The sequence below is a fragment of the Patella vulgata genome, chromosome 8 (genome assembly GCF_932274485.2).
Source record: "Patella vulgata chromosome 8, xgPatVulg1.2, whole genome shotgun sequence".
Lineage (NCBI taxonomy): Eukaryota > Metazoa > Mollusca > Gastropoda > Patellidae > Patella > Patella vulgata.
This window is the reverse complement of record NC_065886.2, coordinates 23,576,008-23,600,587: the sequence shown is the minus strand read 5'-3', so window position 1 is coordinate 23,600,587 and position 24,580 is coordinate 23,576,008. Positions and strand designations below refer to the sequence as shown.

The 24,580-nt window shown below is 35.4% G+C and overlaps 1 long non-coding RNA gene across 1 annotated transcript in view; it reads left to right on the top strand.

Moving 5' to 3' along the window:
• LOC126830311 (uncharacterized) overlaps positions 1–24,580 on the top strand; it is a 64,246-nt gene that overhangs the window by 1,422 nt on the left and 38,244 nt on the right. Inside the window, exons 2-3 of the long non-coding RNA XR_007683794.1 lie at positions 158–197; positions 8,177–8,246. This is a non-coding gene — a long non-coding RNA (uncharacterized LOC126830311). The remainder of the gene's footprint in view (positions 1–157; positions 198–8,176; positions 8,247–24,580) is intronic.

Sequence of the window (24,580 nt, the reverse complement as noted above, 5' to 3'; positions counted from 1 at the left end):
GTTCACTCAATGACAGACTTTATGATACAGCTCGCAAGTGCTAACCATTAAGCCATCCCCCCCCCCGTGATGAATTGAAACATCCATTAACAAAATACCATGTAATTTTTTATGTACATTATCATATAATAAATATGTGCTTTTCGTCCATTTTAAGGTTCCAAAGAATAGAGCTTCAATAATATCTCTCAGTACCGGTAAGTATAAATTAAATTAATGTGATATCTAAAATGGACAAGGAAAAGTTTGTAAAAATAAGTGACGATTGACAACTTATAAATAGGCCTACTATGGAACTTGGGTTATGAAGTGGATGCATTATATATAGCCTATGTCATGTGACATTTTGAATTGTCTGTGTTGTTCAGTGTTTCTGTTGGAGATTAGTGCAGTATTGTCTTAAAATAGTTCTTTCTCTAAAGAGTACAGTTTTTGATTGAAAATAATGTTAAATCCACAATTAGTATTCAAGACTAAAGGGCACAATAAACTTTCATTCCAACACATTAAACAACAGGGGGCTGTTTCACGAAATTTTAACTAAGATAAAATCCAAATTTTATTAATTTGATTGGATAATATTAGATTGATTTTAGTGCTTAGCCAATCAAAATTGAAGTATCTATTAAAATTTGGATTTTATCTTTAGTTAAGATTTCGAGAAACAGGGCCCAGGAACGACAGTCACTCAGTGAGTAAAAGGTCGGCTCGCTAACCTGAACACCCTGGCCATAGGTTTATTCCTAGCATTTCATTTTCATTAAACACTATAATGGTCCCAAAATTATTCAGATTAATCAATCCTAACATAATTTATGGTCATCTGAGATTCTTGTCATCATTTATTGATACAGATATATATCATTATTTTCTGTCTGTCAGCACTACAGAAGTATTCTGTTTAATGAACATTGAGGTCATGATGGTCACACACCTACATTGTTTTTTTTATTTAATTATCTAGATTATTGGCGAAAGCCCTAATGATTTTTGTTAAATTTAAATGAGGAATATAATATCTCATTTCTATACAAGAACATTGAGGTCAGGATGGCTTGTAAAATGGATTTTTAAAATTACCATCTGAAGAACTTATTTTGATAAATTTAATAAGGAAAATGACTACTCGAGTATTAGCCTTCTGGCACATTTCATCAAACAAAGAGAAAGACAAAGTGTCTGCACCCCAATGATGCTGTTGTCTATTAATAACCATATATGAATACCATATACCTAATAATGGTTTTATACATGAATGCACTGTTGTAGTTGGGTCGATTAAAACTAAAACTTATAGGGCCTATGTATAACAACTCAATTATTAATACATTATCTAACACAAAACACAAACATAATTATGTGTGTAGAATACTTAGTAAACATGGTAATAATGATGTTGATAAGTTGGTCTGATAATTATGCCATACTACAGTCTACCAATCCATTAAAATGCGAGTTCAAATTATGCACTCCACTGATTTCTATTATGCACATGTATGCAATTAATGCATGGTGTAGTTAGAAGATCATTAAACACATTTATTTGTGAATTATTCTCAAATTATCATTAGCGTTTAGAACAGGTTTATTTATATATTACACCCTAAAGCACTAAACCTTAATTTCATTTCAGTTGATATCCATATATTGTTGTCACCCCTGTCTGTCTGTCTGTCTGTCTGTCTGTGGGTGCTTCTAGCAACTTTTAATCTGCCCACAGGTGTATGCAAGAATATGCAGAACCTGATTGAGTTATTGCCCCTGAAATACAATCTCAAGAAATCATCAGACTTGCTGGGATTGTTTGACTAAGACGGATAAACCCTATACAAGTAAGTTGTTTGCAGAGTTATTGCCCCTGTCATCAAATCTTGTAATAGCTCATGAGATCACCAAACTTGTTGGGATTGATTGAATCACTTCATGTCAAAAATAAATTTTGCTTTTGCACATCAATTATTTGCAGAGATATTGCCTTTGTCACTGCTTTGGCATGTTATAATTAGTATTGTAATCTGGAGCTTCATCAACCAATTTTTGTACAATTCCACACCAGGAAACAAATCGTACCATGATTGTTTTTTTTATATGTATATTAAATGAACAGTGACCTTCACAATATATGAAAGTAAATGTAATAAGATGGTAACTTGAGCTGTTCAGAAAGTTTTATGTCTTCGTCCATTTCAATCTGCCCTTCCCTTTGCCAGTGGTGCAGGACAGATGGTCTGGCAAGAAATAGTGTCAGGTGGCACGAAAAACTAGGTTCCTTGTACACGTTCCTTGACAGTTAGAATTTAAAATTCCCCTCATGAGTCATAGCACACTGCATGGCATATGCCTGTCTTCATTAACCCAGTCAATTCTTTTACATGCACTCCAAAGGGTACACAGGAACTCATGTTTTTGTCCATATAGTCATAGATGACTAAACATTACTAGGCCTTCGGTTCTACACAGCTGACAAGGGGAAACCACATTAGAAAATCCTATGGAACTTTATCGGCCCAAACCAGGATCTAACCTAGGAATTTAGGTTATGTTTATTGGGCCTTCTGTGGCCTACATTTTATTATGTGTTATATGTATGAATATTGCAAAATATCAGACAGAGACAATAATCATGTCAGATAATACATAAAGCTTGATCACATTCGGTTACATAAAGGTATTGTCATAAAATACGAAATACATCCATGTAGAAATATATTCACAAGGTCCTTTTAGTCATTACCAGAACATCTGATTGATCCGATAGAATGGCGCGATAGTCATCTCAATATCATGTTTTAAACATCAGGACAAATTTCTTCTATACAGTGGCTTACAGTTAATAGATGGGTCTTTATTCAGTAAGATACTACACTACAATTGTCATTTAGATTGTTTTATTAGAGAGTTACTTGAGAGGAGTTGTTTGTGAAAGAATAATTTATATTGTGTTTTAACATCTTGGTGTCTAAAAACGACAATCTCAAAGAATGTATAATAGAAGGGAATTTTTTTTTCTCACAAGAATGATGTAAGTTTGCTATTGCTGTGATTGATTATGACAAAGTCTTCAATACTTTTTTTTTACAAAAGAAAAATATTTCATTATCACACGATCTTTTGATGTGGAAACCCTGATTCAGATACTTTCTGCTGTTGTGATTTTCTAGTGCTTCCCTTCATGGATGTGAGATTTCAGCTTGACAGTTTAAAATTATTGGATAATAAATATTGAGAGGCCAGAATAAATTTATTTAAAATGTTAAGGTAAGATTTAATTTTGAATTAGTTTTCTAATTTAGTGAATATAAATGTACGTTGCTAGATGAATAAGTTGTTTTGAAATACATGTAGAGGAATAGCGTATGTGTTATACGGTCAAGTTTGTTTATCAAGTCAGTTTTGGTCACAAAGCAACAAGTTCTAACAAATGGTGATATGCACAAGACATGGTATGCCTTATGCTCTCTATATTTATCACCATTTCCACTTGTTGTGAGACTTATCTAAGTTGGTCCCTGTAATGACCTTTGGCTCCTAAACTGGGCTAATGAAGACGGGCATACGCCATACAGTGTGCTATGACGGAAATTTTGCCCGGGCAGCGGCTCTATGGCCTACTCTTATATCGAATTCCAACTGCCAAGGGATCTTTTACGTGCACGCCAATGTGTACACGGGACCTCAGTTTTTCGTCCCATCCGAACGACTAGACAGCTGTCCTTGTCAGGCCCTCCGTCCTGCATCACTGACAAGGGGAAACCACGCCAGAAAATCTGGATGAACTTTCTCTGCCAATGCAGGAATCAAACACCCGACCTCCAGGCTAGCGAGCCACCATATGATCCCCAGAATTAAATGAAATGGGTGATTATGTGCTACTATTTTGTAGCAATAGGATTAAATGAAAAGAGCTTAAATACGGACATGTGTCATGCCCTTTAGAAAGTTTGGATATAGAATTTTTAAAAGCAACTACAAAAATTATATAAACATCGGAGAGTAAATAAGAAATTTAACTAATATATCTAATATATATACTCTTCAAAAAAAGTAGGGGATATTGAAATGCAAATACCTATGCAGGTTGCGATATGATAAATAGTCATAGACACTTGGCATGCTTTGAGAGTATGTTCACAGATGAAGAACTTATCGCCCCAACAGAACCACTGAGCTGCACATGCGACATGCAATAGCGCCATACACGTGGGAAGGGTTCATTGTCAAATTTGACACTTCAAGGAGCGGTTGATGAAAACTACCGCATGCGGGTTTATGTATCCTAGTTTGGTTTCCTATCGGTTCTTGCATAAGATTTACTATTTAGCGTATCTTTGCTTTAGTGTGTTACATTTAATTTGATCGGGAGACGTGTCCGTCGACGTCAACTTCAACCAACAACACTGCAAGAATTGGCTGTGGCACTGCAGGAGGAGTGGGTCAGATTGCCCCAAATCATGATTGGACGATTGCTTAGGAGCATGGCACGACGAATTGCTGAATGTTTGAGGATTGGTTGAGCAATTACTCATTATTAAGACAAAAATCAAAAACGTCCATTTTCACTTTTGACAGTGTATCTCTTTGCGAGTGAAAAGGGGGCCGTCAGATAAGCAGCCCATATGAACTGTTTATGTTCATGTGTAGGCAATTGGCCTGTTATTAGCATATATGTATTTTGATTTGAAATATTGTAATTGAATTATATGATTGTTGAACAGTGACAAAAGTTGACTTTAATCAGGAATTATACTTTTTGGAAATCATTGACACGTAAGCAATAGTTTGATTGAAGTTTACTGAACAACAATTTGATATTCGACATACAGTGCTGACAATCAAGCATTCAGTAATTTGAGATGAGAGTAGACTGGGTATACTTAGTGACCCCCATTTAATGAAGTGTGCCAGGACCCCCATACGTCTTAATCCAGCCCTGATTTTAAGAAGCAAGACCAGAGTAGAGGAACCATGTTTTCTGACAAAGATCTCATTAGGGACACATAAATAATATTGGTTGGATGGCTGAATGGTCAACATGTGCACGCTGTATCATAAGGTCTGTCATTGAGTCAACTGGTGTGGTTTCGATTCCCCGGTTGTACATGACAAGGAATAAGGTTGCCTGTCCAACCTCGTGGGTTTTCTCTGGGTCCTCCCGTTTCCTCCCATTGCTAAAGACCCCTGTATGCAAGTGAATTATTGAAATAAAATTGAACCATGTGTTATTCCTGAAATAACCTAGTTTTTGTCGAGTGGACGTTAAACCTCATTTATCTCTCTCTCTCTTAAATAATATGGCTGATTTATATTTAATTCAGATAAAATGTTTAATTCATCTGTTTTTACATATTTAAAATGTCTTGTTTTCTCACATTTATCGTACTTAAATCTAGGGGATATACTATCAAGGAGTTGTCATCACCAAACATCTTCACGTCTCTGTTATTGACCTATATATTGTATATCTGATAAAAGATCTTGAAAATTATTTTCATAATTAATGATATTCTACTTGATGATAAAGAATGTTGTTGTAACATAAATTGATTTATTCCTGTGATCATTTTTATGAGAAAAACAAATATTTTTCGACAACATGCAATTAAATTTTATGTAAAATGTTATGTCAATCTAAAAATGAATTCCAACAATTCATTTTACCCCCAGGGGAACATATTGTTATTACATTTTCTTTTAAAATCACTAGTCGCAATTTGTATATTTCGAAAGACTTTCTAACTAATATTATGGTAAGAAAATTCTATTTTCTCCTTGCACTATATTGAATTGCATTGCTGAAAGCTTTTCTTTAACAATTTTTTTACGACTAAAGTTATTAAAGTGGTCGATCCCAGTTGTGTAATATTCATACAGTATCTAGTCAACGCTAAATTGTACTCAAATTGGTTATATCTAATTAATAAATCCAAACTAAAATATCAGTTTGTAGATTCTCCCAAGTCAATCGGATCAAAAGATTGTACCAATTAACAGTTGGAAATTTAAATATAAGTAGGTCATGGTGCCACTATCCAGAATAAATTAATTGAGAGTAATGAAGGACATAGGACGCAATGTAAAAGAATTCCCTAGAGAAGATGTGGGACCATGTAAAAATATGATTAATACAATATACATGTCATAGAATATATTTCAGTAGGCCTCACCATCATGTTCTGAGCCAAGTCCCTAACTATAATGTTTGTAGTTATTCCAGAAACCTTTACCCAGACAATTTGGAATGGAACTTAACAACATTCTAAAGTTCGTAATTTCTCTGCCATAGCGAGAATTAGAACCTGTGTAGTATGTGAGCTTTTCTATTTGAAATTAATTTTCTTTCAAAGACATCTGTTGTCCTTTGAAATAATGATGTATGTTGAAATTCTTGACTCATCGGAAACATATTTCAAATGGGTTGATTGTTTAACAGATTCGATAAGATTTTCGGACATATTGAGTGCATTGCCACTTGTACGCGGTATTTGACAGAGCTTTATCAAAGAGATTGCCGCCAAGACAATTTTCTTTCGAAATAGATCTAATGAAATACAAGTTAGACAGCTTCTCAAGATTTGCCTGTCAATTTGAAATGAAGTTGTTGAGGTTTTTTTGTTCGTTTTCATATTAGATAGTGCCATTCTTATAGTTTGATGTTGGAATGGGTATGTCGTCTGTCAATTGATTTAGAATGTATTCTAAGCGCAAACACAGAACAATCTAATGACGTTAGAGAATTGGATATTTCCTACAGGAAGCAGCGTTATTGGCAAATTTCCGTTTTTGATTAGTCAAATGTTTTGGCAGGTAAGGAGCATGGGCCAACAAACTGTCCGTCAACCAGGCTACTTTCATTATTCTTCAATTCCTCATTCCGAGAAAATGTAGTAGCGTTTATTTGTTCAACAGACTAATCTATTTTAACTTCTGTATAACGGTTTGACGTGTTCTGCGTCGTGTATTGTCAATTTATTTATCTATACAGGATTTACTAGTAACATTAATTGGATAATTTATGAGATGAACGGAAGCGTGTTTTGTATTATATTCTGTTATAAATAATATTTGACAAAGTAATTGGACACTTCAGAAGGCAGAAATGTCACTGACACTCTTGCTGTTTTTAATTTTGAATTAGAATAAATTTAGTTCATACATTAGAATGCGTGTCATATTTTGTTGGTTAATATCAGGTGGTGCATGTACATGTAAGTACAAATAAGTAATTTATATTCCAATTATATAGCAGGTGCATGTTACATACCTATCCCAAATAAGTGAATTAGAATTTTGTTTAAAAGAATGAGATATGGAATAGGGTTTAAAGTCTTGTAAAAACAATACTTTTGTTATTTTGAGACTAACATGGTCATTTTCATTTGTATGGTTACATGTGCAATGCGAGCATAGGCGTACGAGCCAGGGGGGCAGGGGGGGCAGCTGCCCCCCTAACTTTCGGGCAAGCTGACTTTTCGGGCAGACGAGTAAAGTGAAAAAAATTTTTTATTTCATCTACTTAACACTTTGTGCGACATTTTTCGGGCATCGATTATTATTTGTGAATGCAGCTGCAACAATCTGATTGAATGGTTGGAATTCAAAATGGGATTTAGGTTGCAAAACCATTGGATACTGTTGGAGTTGCTTACACGGGCTAGAATAGCAGAAAACGCATATGCGGTGGTTAAATTTTCAAAATGTTCTCCGGGAGGGTGAGGCCTCCATACTCCGCGACGATTGATTGGTTGTTTGGAATTCGGGTCAGCCAGGTGGGCTATATTGGACCAAATTGAAGTTGCTGTATTCACAGGCTGTATTCGAGTCAGCCATCTTAATTAGGCTATAATAGACCACTTTGTTCAAGGACTGAAATAGCAGGAAAACGTGTTTTCAGCCGTCACGAGGAAGACCGACGCCACTGTCTGTAAACCCGAAATTTTTTCGGGCATTTCGGGTTCTGCCCCCCTAACTGTCATCGAGCCCTTACGCCTATGAATGCGAGAGGGAGAATATTGCCTGGACATAAACGTTTCTACCTAGTAGTAGAGTTACAACTACCAAGGGTTCTTTTGGACTGGGTGGTCCTGTGGTTTTCGTCCTGTTCATACGATTAAGCACAACTTTCATTTTTGGCCTTCCATATTTTAGACTCTATTTTTTTTTTAATATTTGATTTCAGTGTAGAAGTTGTGATGTTGTATGAAGATTAAAATGATGATGTTGCAGTCTTCAACAACAATGTCTTTCGAGTTAGTCATATTATATTATTATATTATTATTACAAAATTATATACCCCCCACCCCACCTTTTCATTGATGCATTACAGTGTATGAAATAAAACCACAAAAGATACTAGATAAAATCAAGAACTAAAATATACCACAAAAAAGGAAAAATATCACATTAAAAGAAAAATTATTACAATAAAGTCAGAAATACATACACAACAAACTTATGTAGACATATAAAACAAAGTTTGTTAATGAGAAATGGTTATATGAAGAAAAAACCTTTAAAATTAAATATGTTGTCAATTTCTTCTTAAAAGTATAAAGAGTGCAGTAGAAGGTATAATATCCTGAGGTAATTCATTCCTAGAAGAGGGTCTTAAACAATAAATGTTGTTGGCCAAAAGTTAAAATTTTGGCAAATTTTGTTTTCTTCAGTGATGGTACATTTTCGTTCTTCTATTTTCCTTTCTGGTCTGTTTCCACAATAACTGTAGTGACCACTAGGCTTCATCGAACCTTTGTATTTGATTCCTTCCATTCTACATTTTTTTATTTGGGGTTCTCAGCCACTGCATAACCTTTCATTTCTGCTTTTTTCTGACATTATGATCTTTATTTATTTCATTGTCTTCATTGTGTCACTTAATTCATTTATCTTATCTTCTAGATTTTCGTATTCTATTGTTTAAAACAACACCTTATTTTCCGGCTCTAGTAGTAGAGAGACTTTATTCATATTTTCTTTGTCACATCCCTAATTAGATTCCAAGAAATTGTCACATGCTCAAAAATCCTATTTCTAATTGGTGTAGAGGTACAAACTTTTGATAGATGATGCATGACAAAAATTTGATTCTGAACAAGCAAAAATGTAAATTTGGCAAAAAAAAACGAGATACAAGGTTTGGATAGCGCAGCGATGATAATGTCAAGAAATATATCAAGAAAAAAGAACAAATCTGTTCTGCCATGGTGCACATTGCACTCATTTGTTTGAATGTAGAAAAAATTTTTTTCAAGGGAAAGGTTTATACTTAACTAGAAGCATCAAGTGATGAGACTTGCACCACAATTTGTAGAACAGGAACTGGTCCCCACCAGCTACTCCTCTTATTGATCCTGGGGGTGACGCTCTTGAAACAGGCATAAGACTCTGACAATTCATGTGTGATTGACCTGAAACTTGGCATGCTTGTTCCTTGGCCAATTGCACATCGATTGACGGCCTTTGATTTAGGATATGACATCATACTCAGTTCCTGATCCATAGTACGGTGATATTTGTTTTTGTTAAAAATTAATTTGGGTCTTCCTGGTGTAATTTTGTATCTGCTATGGGAATGTGTAACAAATGTACCCACTCTATTTCACTGATTGTTATGTTCTTGTTTTGTGCAATTCAGGGGAACGATCATTGGGGTCAGTGGAGAAATTAATTTTCTAACCTGATTTCCCCTAATACATTAGATGTACATACTAGTAACTAATAGACGACATGTACGTATACTATATAAACGACACATACATACTAATAAATTACACAGACATACTAATTCTACATACAAATGGACTACATGAGTATATACATGTATATCTTTTTGGAATGAACGAATAGGCGACATTGCAGATTGGCAAAAAATAATGAATGATTTAGATTTAAATATCAGATTCACAATTGAAGCCAACAATTTGCAAAACGCATTCTTGGATGTTCTAGTGAAACAAAGGGGAGAACTCCTTGTAACGGACATGTATTTCAAAGAAACAGATACCTATCTCTCTTATAAATCATGTCATCCACGTCATACCAAAAATAATATACCATTTTCTTTAGCTAGAAAAGTATGCACAATTGCGATAGATGAAGACCTTCAGATTCTCAGATTAGGTGAGCTAGAAATAGATTTGTTGAAACAGCATTACCCCATCAAGGTAATCGAAGTTGGGATAAATGAGGCTTTGGCTAATCTGATTAAAACACAGATCCTATTTCGTTTCATTTTTGATAGTTCAAAGAGTTGTTATATAACAGGCATTCTAGTTGATGTGAGGAATTAGCCAATGTTACAGCGACTTCTTGGCATGCTCTACACGGAACTGTGGGTAAACCCCAAGAAATGTCAACGTCTGATCGATGTCTGATGTCACAAGGTCAAAAGCCGCTCGTATGACCCCTGACAGGACCTCCTAGTACAACTGGTCAGATCTTCATGTAGCTTAGTAGGCCATCGAAAGTATAAAAAAAAAGAAACGAAATATAGAACTTTATTTTAATCAGATTGGGCTTTGGCAATTGATATCCAAAAATTGAGGACTACAAAGGACAGTTCTGACTATATCAATACCTTTGTCTCTACCCATAACCCCCAACACCTTTAATTAAAACAATGCATAAGAACAGGTCAATCCTGACATCAAACAACAACCTCCGAACAAAATTTGGCAATGTAAAGAAAATTATTTCATCAAAAGTATAAACCAGAATTAAATATACAGATATAGTAATTTAAATGAAAAAATTCTTTTTTTATTTATACTAATAAACTACATGTAGGCTACATCCTAATAGACTACGTGCATATACATACTAATAAACTGCATTCTAATAGACTACATATAACTAAAGGCTAATAAAGAATAATAGACAAAAGTTGAATTATTCATGAAGAAAAAAGAATTATAGAAGTCTTAGTTTTATGGTACAATAATTTATTTTCTTCTTCTAACATTTTCTTTTACAGCAGAATATATTTTATATGATAAAAAACAACCAAAAAGCTCTTCTTGAAATGAAATTATGGAGGAGAAAAGATTATTAAAACTGCTGATCGTCATTTTAATTTTTTTGATTATAACTAATTTTTAAGGCATAATCCACACTGAAATGGCCTGAAAGAGATTATTTAACATGTAATTAAGAAAATTTAACAAAATACCCTGCAACGGTTGATAATCTTTGTGGATGGATTCAGTTGAATAAAAAGGGAATGATCAATCAATTTTTGCTAAGATTATAGGTGGTGCCAGTTAGTTTATATTTTAAATGAGTATGTAATATACTGAGCGCCATGGAAAACGCATCACTTTTTTTTCCCAAATATTTTATTACTAGGTGGTTTTGTATGTATAATATTATGCAATACTATGAACTATTGTTTCACACAGTGCTCCCAAATGCAAAAAATTGCACAAGATGCACATGAAAAACCCAATATTCACGTGCAGCATTGTGTGTGAGCCCTTTAAAAGCATGTTTTCAACTTAATGTGCAGTACATGAACTGTGAAACGTCAATCTGTCGTAATTTGTTGTTGGACGTGTGAAGGAATCGAGCTAGAGATGCCAAGACTTACTGAAAATCAATGGAATGAAGACATCAGAGACCACAGATGCACACCATTGCTGCTTTAGAGGCTGCTCTTGTCCAAGAATGGAACAATTGACCCCAGGCCTTCTTTCAAACATTGGTTAATTCCATGCGACGTCGCTGCACAGCATGCGTAAGAGCCCGTGGAGGACACATGCGCTACTGACATCTGTGTCGTACTTTTGGTTTTGACCCCTCTGACTTTGTACCATTGATTACAGATTAAACATCCATAAGTGTACAAATGTGTTGTTATTGATGTGTTCCCATTTGAATATTGTTCACAATAAAAAGCAAAATAAATAAGATATGTTTACAGGATCAATTTGTTATACGAAAAACTAAGTGATGCGTTTTCCATGGCGCTCAGTATATATTGGTAAATACTTAATGGAATTGAACCATTTATGGACTTATATTAGTTTTACAAATTCTTAACTTTCACAATATTGTGCAAGCAATTAAAAATCTATCAACTGATGATCAGTGGTATTGAATGATTAATACAAATTGTGACAGTATTGTTTATGAGTATCATACATTACTGCTACGTGATTTTTCATGCTCTGCAATTTATATCCTTTAATTGATTTTTGCTGTTTGATATTAGATGTTATTATATTTGTTTTAATAACTGGCATTACAATTTATAAAGTAGATTTGTGACCAGGTTTAGGGTTTAATGACATGTTGAAATTCTATATGTGGATTGTTACGTGAGTATGTGTATTAACTGGAGTGTTTCACGATATCTGTATAAATTATATATTCAGGTTATGATGCAAGCAGATGGCCAACTATTTTAATTAGAGCTTTAAGGCATATCTGGCCAATGTCATTTTTATTTCTTTTGTGTGCAATTTTGCCTGGACGGCACCTTCTTAAAATTCCAACTGCCAAGGGTTCTGTTATGTACACACCAGTGTTTAGATAATTTTGATTCCTTTGATTACCGGTAATGTGCAATGCCGAGGAAGAATTTTGCCCATTTTAACTGTCAGATTGTTTTGGGGTTTCGACTAGGAACAGCATATAGTTAAGAATATATCATGTAACTCTTTAAATTTAAGAATAAATTATACAGATTTATATCTTTTTGGAAAGTTCTTGAATCCCTCTATTCATAAAATATTTAACATTTTTTGTCATTTTTACTTATAGATCATGACCCTGTAAATGGCCTCCTGAAACGTTCCATGTGAAACTCTGAAGGTTAAAGGGTTAAACAAAGAGACTTTTTTACATATCAAGACTTAACCCTTTAATTGCGTAGGACGTTATATAACATCCTGGGCAACTGCCACTCACTGTGTGTAGGACGTAATATAACGTCTTGGAGGTATTTTCCTCAACCTATTCTTAGAACATAGTACGTCACTTGGGGGACTCCCTTGGCAATTTCCCCACTATCGCACCACATGTATAATGGCTGTCCTGAGTGCGTAAGACGTTATATTACGCCTGGTTGAGGAAATCTTTGCCTGGACATGTGCAAGACGACACAACCTCGTTCTGACTAACAAAATCTTGTTCCGAGTAACGTGTTCAGCTTTGAGTTTGACTATATGCACGTGGACAATAATGGCATCGTCCAGCAAGCGCAAGCTCTCTGAAGAAGAGGTTTTGAACAGTATTCTTGAGTCGGATGATGATTTGTCGTCTTACAGATGAAACTAACGATTGGGATGAGGCGTATTTGATAAACGCCAGTGACATAGGCACAGAATCTGAGCCTGAGGGTAATGAACCTGCCAGTAGTGCCACTAGTAGTGATAATGATGGGGCTGCTGGTGATGGGCCCGCGCCTCGCAAGGTGATGGCTCGTGCAAGAGGACCACTTGGTCGACCAAGTGCAACAGAACCATGTGTACCAGATCGAGTTTGGAGTCCACATGGCAAGCAAGGGACAGGTTCCCTTTCACTGGCAATCCTGGCTTGAAGGTGACCATTGACGACCCAGAGGATCCTCTTGAGTTTTTTTTAACTCTTTTTCAATGATGAGTTGATTGATTTCATCGTAACTCAGACCAATCTATTTGCCCAGCAGAGTTCATGAATGACAAGGGACCTGGACTGAAACGTCGCTCTCGGGCTAAACAATGGGAAGATACAACTGGTAATGAGATGAGGGTTTACATAGCCCTTTTACTTCTCCAGGGTGTTGTATACAAGCCTGAGTATCAGCACCATCCATGATGCCAGAACCAAGCAAGTAGCAAGAGCAGATCCAAATAAGCCACCAGTAATGAAACCACAAGTGTGCTGCGATTACAATGATACCATGGGTGGTGTTGACCTGAGTGACGCCTACTTGTCTGCCTACCCAAGTTCCTGGAAAAGGTTGAAAAAGTATTATATCAAGCAGTTTCGTCATATCCTGGATATGGCTGTACTGAATGCCCATATCTTGTTCAAGAAGATGGGAGGAGCCATTCCAAGACTAAGCTTCATTCTGTCACTGGTGGATAGGTTAGTTGGGAAGTACAAGGTGCAAGAAGGAGAACCCTCAAAGGAAATGTCATGTCTGCCTATCAAAAGGCACTAGGAGAGACACAAGTTACATGTGTAACGAGTGTGACAAGGCTTCGTGCATTACTCCATGCTTTGAAATCTACCACTGTGAACTCAACTACACTTGCTAAGTTGTGCGGGACTGATATAGTTCCTCCCATCCCCTGGATCATGTCTCTCACCCCCCAGTAAAATTTATTGCACAAAGAGATGTAGACGAATGTACTTCTGTCCCAAAAAAGAGACCGTTTGTAAAATTGAATTATAGTTTTCAATAATTCATCTAATTTTCAAAAATTAATTACAAATGTGTAAAAAGGACTCAAAATAAAAATATATAAAAATAAATTTCACTATTTATTTCATTATTTCACACTTAGAACAAAGGAAGAACATATATTTGACATACAAAATCCAACAGAACATGTATATGAGCAATAACAACAGTGCTATCTAATCAGGAATAAAAAGGCCCCAAAATGACGTTATGACGTCAAATTAATTACACAATAGGATGTAGATAACGTCATAAAAACTACACAGTTAACTGGTTAAAGAACTGAATATAGAATCGGTTTGGCCTAAGATTAAAATAGGACATGTTTTGACATTTTAAATATATGTGAATGATCTGGCCTTTAAAATAGTCATTATAAAATGCTATCAATGCTCTATTGCTTGTAATAAAGGGAGCGGAAACAAGGTTCCTAGTGGCAATGCCTGTTTGCATTTAACATGCACAGCATGTTTATGGCATGTCACTGAGTTCGTTACCATTTACATCACATAGCCGCAAGCTTTCTTAAACTCATTGATTTTTGTTATCTTGTAAAATCACGTATATCTAGGAAGGTCAAAGCTTCACACCACTACACCAATACCAATTGGATCGACAAATTGTGAAAATAGGTGATATGTTGCGACATGGTTTACGTTTACTAGTTTTTGTGTCATTGTCCATTAGTTGATATAATGACCTTTGGCTTGATTAATCTAGAAGAGCACCTAAGCTCTTAAGATCAAATACGCATTAGTGTTATCAGTTATTCTGTCATTGACATTTAATATGACTGTATGAACTCTTGTTATATATGTATTTTAGTTAGAGTAAGTGAGGTAAGATGGGCCACTTTTTTGTTTATCAGTTGGTGATGGCAATTTCCAACGATCAAGATATCAACTTGCACATAGGATCTTATTAGTTTTTGTCCTCAGAAATAAAGTATATCCTGCTTTTTGTACTACGTGTGCTTCTATTACTGTCTCAGAATCTCAGCGTCATTTAGTGGGTGTTGAATCCCTTATAAAATATAAAACAACAACTATGTGAATTGAAAGTTGAATCTCTAAATATCAGTCCAAAAATGGTTCAGTTTTAATCTGTATTTACAAAGATACGATGAATTGAAACTCAAAACATGTTTATATTCCGAAGATCTAGGTTCCTATAGATATTCACGTATATCGGACCGTAACTTCCTGGATTATGGCCCTTGATTGTATGAAAAATCACTTCTTTTTTTGAGTTTAATCTCTGTCCATCTCTTACAAAATGTGGACGCATCTTGCATGGCAACCACTTGTTTATGTTGAGTTAAGAAATTGCTGGCAAAGTACATGGTTTTCCGGAAGGTAATGGACCAGTCTACCAAGAATAATATATGTTCTAGAATGTTCTAGCATCCACACTAATCATTAATTTGGAACACAATAATTCTCCTTCTAATTGAGGTAGAATGTTCAAACTTGGTGAAGATGTTTATCAGGTGAATGTCTTGACTGAGTTCAATGAATAACATTTTCCGCTAAAACTGGCAATACTAAACACCAGGGGCTTCCACTTCAAAATTTTCACGATCGGTCATTTTTGATAATGCACAAAACCTTTACAAATTTAATTCATATATCATTTTTTGTCCCCCGCCTTTCGAAGAAAGCAGGGGACTATTAAAATGGGTTCGTCCGTCTGTCTGTCCGTCTGTCTGTCTGTCTGTCCGTCTGTCCGTCTGTCTGTCCGTCTGTCTGTCCGTCACACTTTTTGGGACACAATAACTCTCTTCCTAATTGAGCTAGAATGTTCAAACTTGGTGTATGTGTTTATTAGGTCAATGCCTTGATGGAGTTCGAAGATGAGCATTTTCCGCTTAGGGTAAGCAGAGATAAGCAATTTGATTGGTTGATGCTTTGGGACACGATAACTCTCTTCCTAATTGGGCTAGAATGTTCAAACTTGGTGTATGTGTTGATTAGGTCAATGCCTTGATGGAGTTCGAAGATGAGCATTTTCCGCTTAGGGTAAGCAGAGATAAGCAATTTGATTGGTTGATGCTTTGGGACACGATAACTTTTAATTGAGCTAGAATGTTCAAACTTGGTGTATGTGTTTATTAGGTCAATGCCTTGATGGAGTTCGAAGATGAGCATTTTCCGCTTAGGGTAAGCAGAGATAAGCAATTTGATTGGTTGATACTTTGGGGCACGATAACTCTCTTCCTAATTGAGCTAGAATGTTCAAACTTGGTGTATGTGTTGATTAGGTCAATGCCTTGATGGAGTTCGAAGATGAGCATTTTCCGCTTAGGGTAAGCAGAGATAAGCAATTTGATTGGTTGATGCTTTGGGACACGATAACTTTAGTTCTAATTAAGTGAGAACTATTATAAATTAATTAAATATGTAGTATGCAATAATGAATTGACATTTAATGACAGAAAGAAAACAGTGAACTTTGCACAACTTGCAGCAAGATGGAAAATAGACCCGTTGATACAACCAAACTCTAGATCTGTAGGCATAGAGCATGTTTTCCCCTTAATATGCTATAATTATTCCATCAAAAACATTGTATGCTTAGACTATAAGTAAAGATATACTGTTTGATTGTTCAATACTTTGTAAAAGATAATTTGTGATAAATTTATATGTGTCCTCTAATTATTTTCCTATTTCGGCGGGGGACATCAGCCTCACTGTTGGCTTGTTTTTATTTATGGAAGGATATTGTAAATCCATGTGTCTATACCCTTTGTTAGCATGGTGTACACAAAATAAATAAAATATTAGTAGGGCTTATAATAATTATTTATTAATAAAATATTCCCTTCTTCACTAATTCTTTAAGACACGATAACTTTAGTTCTAATTAAGTGAGAGTGATGAAACTTGGTGTATAGTTTCATTACATAAATACCTTGACTAATTTCGATAATGAGCATTTTCTGCTCAGGGTAAGCAGAGCGATAAGCAATTTGATTGGTCGAGACATTGGAACACAATAACTCTCATTCTGATTGAGTTAGAATGTTTACACTTGGCGTAGGTATCTATTAGGTGAATGCCTTGATGGAGTTCGAAGATGAGAATTTTCTGCTTAGCTTTGGGGCACAATAACTTTGGTTATAATGAGTGAGAGCAATGAAACTCTGAATATAGAATCATTATAGCATTACAGAAAACTTCACAGCTAGCGAAACTAGCGTGCATGGAAAAGAACAAAAATAGACTGAAAAATCCCCCCCCACCCCCAAAAAAACCCCTAGCTAAATACCGAAAAAGCACTAAAAACCAAAAAAGAACAATACGGAAAAAAAACAAAATACCAAAATACTGAAATATTTAACAAAAATTTCTGTACCCTGAATAGAAAAAATCACTAAATACCAAATAACAACACTAATTACCGAAATACTGAAAAATTAGGGATCCCATGGTGTTCCTGGCTCTAAGCCTTCCCAGACCACGCTTATATTGGCGCATTTGGGCACCTATAGCTCCCAATAGGGCTTCCCGTGACCCAATGTGAGCCCCCACTGTGCTCATGGGCTGCCATTGGCCTTCCTGTGCTCCTAATAGACTTGTAGCACCAATGGCCACTTGCATGGATCCCTAGGTTAGCCCACTGAACAAACTGAACACCTGTTGGGACCCATCAACTCCACTGGGGTCTGGGAAAGTGGTTCTAGGACAATGGAGAGTGATGAAACTTAGAGTATAGTTTCACTACCAGGTATTTTAAGACCTTGATTGAGTTCGACCGTGAACATTTTATGCTTCAACTAAGTATCGATAATCAGTTTGAATGCTTGATACTTTTCAAAAAGATAAATGTGCAATAAATTAATGCATGTCTTCTATTTATTTTGGGATTGTTGCAGGGGACATCAGCCTCACAGTTGACTTGATGAATACTGCACCAAATAATAAATAGCACCTTTAAATTCCTGGTTAAAAAAAATGGTTATTATGAAGTAATGTTAAAATTGTTCCAACAGTTTGGTTTCCTGTAATGGACCCACAAACAATAAGTCACCACACTATATTATGATTTTTATTGGTAATTTAGTTACGTTCCATCTATGAAATTTTATAAATGCATTTCAAATGACTTCAAAACCAATTTGATTCATTGAATCTCCATACGCAAATACTTTCATGGAAATTACATGGATGAAAATGAAAATCTCTTTTTTTCTGTCTCTGAGATGTCAATTTGCATGTCAATTAAACTTTTATTTGACCCAGATTGATTCATTGAATTGCGATTGGCAATAATTGTTGTGGAAATGGAAAGGAACTAAACGTAACTGAGCAGAATAGGTACATGTGAAGCATAAATCAAGTTAGTACCACTGTAATATGACTAACATATAGAGTTCAACCTATAATTGCGATCTTTTAATAAAATGGGATCTAATTTGTACGTGTTCACAACTCCTGGTCATTTCATACATCTATACCTATAATAGAAGAAAATATTATAAATTGATTCACGTCTTTCAACGAGGATTAAGTATCCTATATTTAATCATGGCTAACCATCCATGTGCGGCAGTTAAGTGTTGACCATTGATAAATTGGCCAAGTGTCTAGACTTTTCATTTTCTAAAGTAGAGTCGGCAGGATTTTGAAACTGGATGATGGGGAAGAAGTATGAGATTAGTCACACACAGGAAGAAATTAGACACACATTTTTGGTTTCATTGGTTTCATAAGGCCAATTACATCAGGTGTCCGTAAGCTCTGAGAAACTAAATGCGCTTCCTTTAGTTCTCCTAAACTATTCAAGAAGTCCTATGCGTACGTTACCTCTTTACTTAAAATTGAGCTAATTCACTTATGACAGTGTACATTTTGAGATTTCAACGTCTTTTAAAAAAATTTGAAGCATGTGAACTGTGCCGTATTTATTTTACTTGTCAATCGTCTTTGCATTTAAGTAATATTGCATAGCTTAATCCTTGCTACTATGTACCAAAATATCAATAGTAGATAATCTTCTGGCTTGTATTGAAGCCCATCAAAAGATTTTACACAACACTTATTGGTGGCGCTGGTTTGATTATATCATCTTTAGAGGATGCCGGATGTTGCGAAATTTTTGCTTTAGAAAGGAAAGAATTTTGATAGGAACGATTTGAAACATACTATAAAAAAATTGCAGGATTTCGTAGGATTTTTTATCTTTACATAAATTACTTATATTATAAAGTGGTCATTCATGTTATTATTACCCAAACTATCAAGATAAAATCTTATCAGGAATTTCCAGAAAAATGCTATTCGACTTTATTTATTATAGATATTATTTTGTAAAAGTAAAAATTCATTTCTCGATAAAATTAGAACAAATAATGAACCGTTTATAATTTTGTTATATTTTCCATAGTAATACCCGATACCACTTTTCATTTGTCTGGGCATTTTGCCTTCCGAGCACAATGCATATACCTGTGCTCATAAGTACAGTTGGTGCAGAGAAGACCTTAAACCCTATTTCATTTTAAACATAACTACCCAAATGATTGAATAGAAATCAACACAAACGTTTCAAGGTTTTTTCTTATTCAGAAGTCAGGAAAGTTAATTTATTCATAACCAAAAAGTTTTCTGCCATTTCACCCCATATCACTTGATTCATATCATAAAAAAAACAATTTTCTTGATTAAAATATAAATTGATTAAATTAGAGTTTCAACATTTCATCAATATTTTCACACTTAGAATAAAATAGTTCACGCTAAATCAATCATTTGTCGGATATTGGTTGAACTATTTATTGATTGGTTATTGGGATTTAGATATTGACGGATTAGTTTCTTGGCACTCCTTGGATCACTGGAAAACTTTAACACCAGAAAGAAATTAAGGCAGGGCTTTCAGTTAAAACATTTTGCCAGCCAGTCAATTTTTAATATTTTTTGTTTTCTTCAGATTAGCAAGGAATGTCAGTTTCACTTCTACCGGTAATCAATCATGACTAAAATGAGAGCTCTGACTAAGGCCCTATTCCAACCTTAAATCCCATTCAATTCAATTGATACTGCCTTGTGCATGACCAATGTCATAACCGGTAGCTCAAAGGCCACATTTGCTCATTGAGAGGCCACAACAATATCTCAGCAAAATTAAGAAATGAAATGAAATGCCTTTTTACTGCCTGGTTTTCTGCATCAACCAAGCTACTGAGGTTAATTTAGTTTGGACAGCGACACTCTTCGTCCTTGTCAGGCTTTCCATCCCATAGCACTGACAAGGATAGCAGTAAATTAAGAATGGTGATAATCGTGATGATAAGACACTGGTCTTACAACTATAATATACTGGTTTCCTATCTTGGAATTGACAAAGAATTAGCATTTGTGATTTTATGCTTGTCGGGCAATTCCTGGAGAGGCAAAAAAGTGTTTAGTAATTTGGATGGGAAGGAAAACTGAGGTCCTATGTATAATTTGGCAATGCACAGGTAGTTGGAACCTGCAGATGAGTACGGTATCAGTTCTTCCTTTTATTACATACTTGGGAGTGTAGACAGTAGATTGCCACTTGTTAGTTTCAGAATGACATTAAACCCCTTTCCTTTTCTTTCGGAAATCATCAGACAGTGAACCCTTTCTTTTTATATGCCCACAATTACATGTGGGCACACCCTAGAGTTCACAATTTTTATCCGATTTTGATGAAACTGTCCATCACTTGCAAATTGTTGGCATAATGTATCTTACATAACCACATATTACTTTAGAAATCATAAAATATTAAACCCCTTTCCTTTTCTTTCAGAAAACATCAGATATTAAACCCCTTTCCTTATAATTCAGAAATCATTAGACATTAAACCAATTTTCTTCCAGAAAACCCCTTTCATTTCCTTCAGAAATCATCAGACATCAAAACCTCCTTTCCTTTTCATTCAGAAATCATGACAGTTACATTCCATGTAATGAAAGATTTTTGTAACCAGTGCACATGATTGTGTTTTCTTGATAAGAATTAATATCCAGAAGTAAAGGTTGGGGTCATTCCGCATTCTACATGTAATATGGCAAAAACATTATGTAATTCCTTTCCTAAAGACATGCTATAATGATACTTGACCTACTGCTATAATTGATACTGTCATGAAAGAGTATAGGTCACACTGTACAAGATGCAATTTTCCAAACGGTTTCCGAACAATATGTCTACATTGTCTGATTTATCTTTTTTTAACTTTTTTAAGAATTGATCTATGTAATGGAGATATTGATTTTTTCAACATTGATTATTTTGGTAATTTAGTCTATGTATAAGTTAGATTTAATTTTGTGTACTTGTCTAAAAAAGGAGCTGAGCCCTTTCTTAATCAGTTAGACAAAATTGTATTAGAACTAGGGACAGCGATAGTAAAGTATATTAAGGACACTAGACATTCAACAACACTATTTTCAAGCTCGGTTCCCACTTGGTATTGCCTTTATTAATTTGGGGCTGATAAGGAAAGTGTTACCTTGAGATTTCAGATGTGGTGGAAAACCAGGGTCCACTGGTGTACACATTGGAGTGCATGCAAAAACAACCATTGACAGTTTGAAATTTGATGAAAAGTAGACAAAAATGGTAATGTTGAGCTAGAATGCTCCTCCCTATCATTTCACACATGGCCATAGGAAAAAAATACCATATGTATATATGTTAGTCTAAAAATGAATGAAATATTATGTTACCGAGATTTTAAACGTCATATCTGTCCTATATTAATAAAACTATATATATTGAAACCTTGAGAGCTATTCACCACAACAAATGTTTCTCAAGCATCATGGTTTGATTAGATGATACGAAGAATGAACAAACCACAATTGCGTGTATTCTGGCTAGCTCCATTTTCAAGTTGAGCGGATTGTTTGATAATTGAATGTCATTGGCTGTATATAACCATATTATCCAACTTAATTAGCGTGTGATGAGAAACATGTCAGAGTTGGTATTTGTAACTGTAATCTAGTTAGTGATTAAAGTAGGTTTTTATTCACGTCTCAACACCTCAAGTAGAGTCACCTCCCTTTATACAGGGCAGACGCCTTTTTAATGACTTCCATCAAATATATATATGGAACTTGTGTAGTAATACAATTATATTACTTGGTTATTTTATATTGATTGATGGCGATATCGTCTGTTCTGTCAACCTTGTAACAAGCAACCACACATATAAAATGACACTTCCAGCTCAATTGAATTTCTATAGTTTGTTAGGGAAAATGTCAAAAAGAAAAAAAACAAATGAGATCTGATGACGGTTAGGGATATTTAGTATGGACTGTCTTTTTTTCTCTCTTTAAGTTAACAAAATGCATGTTGCGGGTGTACTTTTCTTTTTTGCTTGTGGGGGGGGGGGGGGGATGATGGTTAAGTGGTCTAAGTGGTCTACATTCTGAGGTTTTGGCAGAACAAACAAGATCAACGACATGGTGGTCAGTGAGAAATTACGTTTGAATTATATGGACAGAGTATTACAAGTAGCATTTGTGGAAAAGGGTGACAAAAGTACTATGCCATAACTGTCGCATAGTGCAACATCACTCATGCAGCTTAAATAATTACTGTAAAGTTATTAAAGAGATGTACATTGCGTAACAGTATAAGACAATACCCTCAGTGTGTGCTTTAATTTAAATCATAAGGTCCGCCATTGAGACAGGTGGTGTGGTTTCGATCTCAAATCTTGTATGTGTGACAAGGAGGAGGCTCACCGGTTTGATCTTGTGGCTCTTCTCGTGACCTCTGGTTTTCTACCATTTCTCTCTAAATCGCATGCAAATTATTTGATAACATTGTACCGTATGTTGGTTCCAAAATGAACTACCTGTAGTTTGTGTTGAGTTGACATTAAACCCCATTTCCCTCCCTCTTTTGCTTGAAATATATCGCTGCATGAACATCATTAAACATTATAGATCTGATAAAGAATTTCAAGTGGTCAGCAAGGCAACTCATGGACATAGACCTTTTAACTAGGGAATAAACTGCCTTCTGAAATTCTTATCAGTCTATCACAGGCAGTCTGTAAATCAAAATTAAAAACACATCTTTTCAGGGGAGCCTTTACCTCTTTTAAAAACTACTAGCAGGATACCTGGCTTCGCTTGGTGGTCATAACTCCGAAACCGGAAGTGGTAGACTAACGCCACCTGGCCTATGTTACTCCCCGGTCGAAGCTACCCCTATACCCCAAATTTCAGACTCGGGGCAGACCTAGTGTAGCCGCCAACCCCGCTTCGCTCATAACTCTGAAACCGGAAGTGGTAGACTAACGCCACCTGGCCTATGTTACTCCCTGGTCCGAGCTACCCCTATACCCCAAATTTCAGACTCGGGGCAGACCTAGTGTATCTGCCAACCCCGAACAGACTGGCATAACTCCGAAACCGGAAGTGGTAGACTAACGCCACCTAGCCTATGTTACTCCCCGGTCTGAGGTACCCCTATACCCCAAATTTCAGACTCGGGGCAGACCTAGTGTAGCCGCCAACCCCCGAACAGACAGACAGACAGATACCTGGCCTAGCTCGGGGGTCATAACTCCGAAACCGGAAGTGGTAGACTAACGCCACCTGGCCTATGTTACTCCCCGGTCCGAGCTACCCCTATACCCCAAATTTCAGACTTGGGGCAGACCTAGTGTAGCCGACAACCCCGAACAGACAGACAGACAAACGACAGTCACAAATATATATATAGATTTTACTCTTTGTATTAAAATGAAGCATTATTATCAATTAACAAATATTTATTCAATTCAATTAACTTGAAAGCTTAAATATTTTACTTAGTGCTTCCAGAGTAATCTTTTCTAAAGATGTCGTGTTCTATTCTAAAATTGAGACACATTCTAGTTTAATATCATTAATCTGTGAACTGTGTCTCTAATTTTTATTGAAGGATTAAAAGATTAATATAAAATTAATGTTAATTGAATGAATAAATAGTAAAAGACATGTAAAAATAAATTATTGAATGAGTGAGAGAAGAGATATAGGTTATTTTGGGACTAACGTGGAATGTTTTTATTTCAATAGTTGTCTTGCATATCGGAGGTTGTTAGCAGTGTGAGGAAACCAGAGGACCAGAAGAAAACCCATGAGGTTAAGACATAGGCGTAGGAGCTCAAAGTAATTCAGGGGGGCATAAGAGAAAATTGCCCGAAATCAATA